We start from the raw sequence: 6,000 nt of genomic DNA on the forward strand, positions 1-6,000 counted from the left end.
GAATCAGAGGTTGGATGAGGGATGGTCGGTCCTACTGAAGAAAAGGAACAATGAGGGAAAAAAGTTTCAAGGAACAAAGTGATTGTGGTGCTTTTCCTTTTTATTGTTTGATTAATATTGATTGGTTGATTTTTTTTTGTGTATTTTAATAATCATGTTGTCATAAATATACCAGATTTAGAAAAATTTTAATTTCCATCTGTAGGTCAATCTGAAAAAGTCACACGGACGGAAAAGACAATTAGAAGAAATTTATTAAAACAATTACTTTGTCTTTGGCACTCAGACCTCAGCAGGAAACAGAGAGCTGGATTTTGATAGATATGCATAAACAGGAGCAAAGAACAGGGCTTTTCCCCCCCAGGCCTGAAACTAGTGGTGGAGTGAAGATAGATGAAGTTGGTCAGTCTGTAGACTGCTGGTTTGTGAGACGGTCTGATGAGCTTTATGGGGAGATCCAGTGGATTGCGTGAGCTGATACTAGAGCTTCACTCAGGGACCTGGAAGATGGAAGTCCAGTTTGGATAACACAGGTTGAGAGAACCTGTCCATGATGAGCAAGCATGAAGCAAGAGTGGGGAGGAAAAACTCCCCGTTGGGAAGCAACCTCTGGCAGAACCAGGCTCAACATGGCGGTCTTCTGCTGGACCGGTTGAGATGAGACGCAGAATTCAGTAAGAGCACACTGCAAAAAACATCTAGAATTAAGTAAAAGATGTCTTAACCCTATAATGCCAAATGTATTGTATTTGATAAATAGGGTTTCTGAAATGTTTTGCGTCCGACACCTTTTGCATAATTTAGTGGTAAAAACTTTGCTCAAAATCCTATTGTACACAATCAGATATACCTGATAACAGCCAGTAGAAGACTACACAAAAAATAATCTTGACTTATCGCATAGTAATAAATTATTAATATTAAAAATGTATTTCTGTTTTTTTTCTTTTTACATATTTTGTTAAAAGGCCAAATAAGGACTTCAAACCAAAAAAAAGTAATTTTCTGTTTTCTTTTATTCTTGGATTGGGCTTTAAAGGGTTAAATGTGTATTTACCCTTAATTTGAGCAGCCAAATAAGATGATCTGCCAATGGAATGAGTATTTTTACTCCTAAAATAAGATAATTAGATAATATATACTTGAAATAAGAAAAAGCAATAGTTTTTTTTCTTATTTTAAATGTAAATTGTCTTGTTCCATTGGCAAAGTGTCTCTCTTACCTCCTCAATTCATGAAAAAATGCACTTAATTTGAGCAAAAATGACTTATTTAGATTTCCATTTTTTGCAGTGCAGGAGCAATGAAACCCTGATGAAGCTTTAGCTATGAAGGTGGAGGAGGGGCTGGAGGTGGGTTGAAACGGGGTCATCTCAATGAAGTCTCAGCGCATCCACCGCCTGCCGCTAGGTAGCAGATGAGTTGCGGATCATAGGTCCCTTAAGAGGAACTTTGGATGCTGATTGGCTTTCATGGAGGTGTGGTGCGAAGCTGATTAGCTGTGTCGCAGGCGGATGAAGACGAGCAATCAGTTTCTTCAGTTTAACTTCCGCCTAAGCTCCATTTCCAAACAAACAGTCAAACATAAAAATTTGAAATACAATAAAAATATATATCTATATATAAAATTCCAATACATCAAAATTCTAAATAATTTTTTACAGAACTATGTCACAAAAAATTAAAAGCAGAAAATGTAACAAAAGTTGAGGATTTATCAGCCTCTAATGAAATAAGTATTTTATCATGATCTGGCCTGTTTGCTCTCCCTTAATTAGTAATTCCTTTCACCTGTCATTTTCCCTCCCTGCCTTAATTATAATTTATTCCCCTCACCTGTTTCCTGTTGATTATAATCAGTTCAGCCTGAGCATTCAGTGCCAGATCATTATTTCTCTTTCTGTTAGTCTTGGTTCATGTCCTGGATCCAGTGTTGGGAAAGTTCTCTTTCTACGTGAACTAGTTCAAAGTTCAGTTCACACATTTTAAAATGAACTAGTTCAGTTCATAGTTCATAATTCAAAACCAAAAAATTAACTAGTTCATAGTTCTTTTTTTTTTTTTTCATATATTGCTCAATTACACCATAGCCTGCTGTAGAACCACAGACAGCAATTATTTTATCAGTTGTAACTCTGAAACTGTGTCAGATTTCATCTTCATATCCAGTTTTGAATCCTTATCCAACCAGGGTTTACATTAGCATTGAGGGGACAGATTTCCCCATTGTTGCTTTAACGCTTTGTTGCTGTCCATTCACTTCACACTAGTAGCAGCTGCAGCTTTCACCCCTACAGTATATTCTCAAAAACATCAGGAAAAATGTGCTGCTTGAATGGTCTTTTTTATGAGTAATTATTAAAAGAAAAATAGGAAAGTAGTCTTTAAGGTGCAAATGTTTTTTTTATTTTAATATTTTTTTCCATTTGAAATTCCATTTCAATACATACTAAAAAGGAATATTGGAATCCTGGAAAATTATACCAGGCAGGTTTAACAAACAAGTTACATGGATAGTAAAACCCTCAAGAACAGGGGTCTTCTATGTTTTCCAGACCAAGGACCCCCAAACTGATGGCGAGATGGAGCGGGGACCCCCTAACTATATATATTGTATGAAATTGTGTCCTATAGTCACTCTATTACAGATGGAGTAATGTAAAGAAATTAATTTCTACCTGGGATTATTAAAGTTTTTCTGATTCTGATTCCTGGTTGATGGGACAGGTGTTGTGAAGGAAACGGTGCCCAGCTTGAAAGAGCTCCTGTGTGTCGCTGAATGTGTGCATTGATGACTGAAAGACATCTTTTGTCTCCATTTATCTGTTTACTACAGTGTGTTGATTTCATGTTAATGAGTATTTAAAGACATTTCAATTAGTGGGGGGAAAAATTGCAGGGGGGGAATATAAAAATATCAACTAACCATGCAGACCCTCATGCAGTACCTCTGTAGACCCCCTAGGGGTCGCGGATCCCCTGTTGAAGACCTCCGCTCAAGAAGATTTTACTAACACAAACTGAGGGACCAGGCTGAGGTAGGAATTTGAGGTTACTGAAGTGCGGATTTTTTTACTGAAAGCCGGCGGGCAAACTTGTTGCCATCGTCCTCACCGACCACCTGGTCATAAAACTGTTTTAAGTGATCATACTGCTGCTTTGTCGCCTCCACGCTGCTGTGGCTTCCACGCGGCATTTTGTTTAGATGACGCACGCGGCTGTAGGCTACGACACTGGTAGCTGGTGTTGCCAGATTGGGTGTTTTTCCCGCTGCATATTAAGGCCTGTTTACGGTGTGATTTAGCCGGGGTTTCGCCTGGAGGACTCTATAGAAATCTGGCAACCTATTGAACGGAGCTGAACTAAGAGAGCGTGCCGTTCACAGACACCAGAATGAACAAGTTCACAATAACGTTCATCAGGCAAGAATGCAGTACGTTCAGTTCACGTTCGCCCAAAATATAAACGAGTTCATGAACTTTCGTTCAATGAACGCGTTCAGGCACAACACTGCCTGGATCCTAGCAGCCAGTGGAAAGAGGGTTTTAGTGTTTGTCTCGTCTCCTGATCGTCCACTGTTCCTCCCCCACGGAGTCCTCTGGGTTTTTGGCTCAATAAGTGGGGAGGTTAAGTTTTTATCAAAGTAAGACCAGTTTAAAGTCCTGCATCAAGTTCCGGTTCCACGTCCTGTCTCGGCTACCCTCTGCCACTGAACCTGCTCATCTGCACCTGATCCTGTCTGCTCCTGTGCTTTCAGACTCTGTCAGACTCTGAACCCTCCTGGGAGCCTGTGGATGCCTGGAAGCCTGGATCCTGCCACCTGTCTGTTCAAGATCCCTGACCAGGATCGGCTTCCAGCATGTCCTCTTGGACTGCAGCACTTGGGGACATTCTTGGACTGGACTGTTAAACCAGAATGTCTGAGATTTGGCGGTGCCCCGCTCCCCATCCTTCAGTGTCCACGAGCCACAGCTCCTCTTTAGTTTTTGTTTTGTTAATAAACGTTTTGAACTTTCCTACTCACTGTCTCTCCTTGAATGCTGGGTCCATCTGTCCTCGGTTCATGACATATTTAAAATGAGGGACTGTAGAATCAAATTCCTCTACCTCCAGAAACACAACACACCTGCTCAGCAGCGCCAGTTGTTTGATGGCTTTGCACTTTACAGAATTTTTGGTATGTAATGTAAAGCAAAGCAGCAACGTTTTTTTGTGATAAAATAAATCTCGCTGCCAACAGTGTGTTTTTTTATCGAGGCATTTGTAAGAACTGTCTCTATAATGTACAAAAACTGCAGCATTGTCTGCATAAATCATCCATTTAAGCTCAAGGCAAACATCTTTATTCTTTTTCTATTCTTAGATCCTGCAGTATTTCTTAGTTCAACCTCTAACTTTATGTTCTCTGCTTTTTCTCTTTAAAGTAGCTTCATCTGCTGTGTTCCAGATTAGCTGTGACTCCATGGAGAGAAACAACAGCTGGGCTGCTGCCATCAACTCCTTCTAGTATAGTTGATAGAGTCGGGTTTGTTTTTCAGTGCTTTGACCTGTTTCTATCCTAGAAATAGCTATGGGCTCAGCTTTAACTGTCTAACTATGTGCTTCGATCCCTTTGACATTAAAACTAGTTCAGAGCTTATCTGATTCAATGTATTTATCTACGTTCTACGTTTTCTACGTTCCTCTCATACGTCTGCTTCTGACTCCTTGAACCCCAGTCGGCCACTCACACTGGTTCTGGTTCTGCTAAAGGTTTCTTTCGGTATAAAGGGAGTGTTTCCTCTCTACAGTCGCTGCATGCATGCTCTGTGTGAGGGATTGCTGTAGAGTCAACAACAAAATGAAAGTGAAAGTCGTCTGTCACCACATGTTCATCCAGGAGGAGCAAATCCTCAAAGTCAATACCTGGATCCAATCAGCTGGTTTTCCTTAGATAGAAAACTTTTTACCTGACTGACGGATCTTGTGATTTATCTCTATAATGTGCCTTAAAAAAAGACGTGTTGCTTATTGGCACTGTAAAAATAAAAATATAAATAACCATAAGAGGATTGTTTCAATTAAAGGAGCTTTCAGACAGGATGTTGCATTTTGACTGCGCCACATAGACTAGCAGCTAATAGAAGGTGGTAAACGCAGTCCACACCGCATCCTGTCTGAACCCTTAAAGAAATATAGGTGACTCAAATCAATTAGAAGCTGATGTCAGACCTGCACAAAACAATCTTTACATTTTCGTTTTTAATATTTCCTATGAAAAACTTATAGATCTACTGAGATGTTATTAGGGTTGGGAATTGATAAGGTTTTCGACGATCCAGCAAACAGGAACTGAAGAGGAAGGGCTTTTAAAGGGGACAGAGACAGGGAGAGGCTACTGAGGGAAATTGAAAACAGGTGAGAGCAAAACAGAAAACAGATCAAGAGAAAGAGGACACAAGAGGGCAGCAGAGGATAACAAATGAAAAGCTGGAAGACAGGAACTAATAAGAAAACAAAATAATAATCAAATAACTAGGATAATGATAAAATGGTGAACAGAAAACTAAACACTAGAAATCAAGGAGCAAAAGAAAAACATAACAGAAACAGAAATCTAACAGTTGCTGTCTTTCTCTTCCTTAAAATGAAGCCAAACTTTTGCTTTTCAGTCTACGCCTTGTCAAGTCGTACTTGCTTACTGAATGCCGTGTGCGTAACTTGCGTAAAAAACGTGACGTAAGTCGTACTGCTCAGCGCTAGGCTCTGGTGCTGCCTGGAACCGTTAAGAGAATTATTGAGCGAGCTGCCAAACAGTGCCATGAAATTGGAACGCACGGAACTGGTTCTGAACAGGAACCGGTTTTCGATTCCCATCCCAACATGTTATGTTGGATTTTCAACTACACAATGTTTTAAAACCCCAAAATTCAACGTCGAAAAAATAAAACTATACACACACACACACATATATACATATATATATATATATATATATATATATATATATATATATATATA

This window comes from Cyprinodon tularosa, unplaced genomic scaffold (assembly GCF_016077235.1).
Source record: "Cyprinodon tularosa strain WSP-4 unplaced genomic scaffold, ASM1607723v1 ctg628, whole genome shotgun sequence".
Lineage (NCBI taxonomy): Eukaryota > Metazoa > Chordata > Actinopteri > Cyprinodontiformes > Cyprinodontidae > Cyprinodon > Cyprinodon tularosa.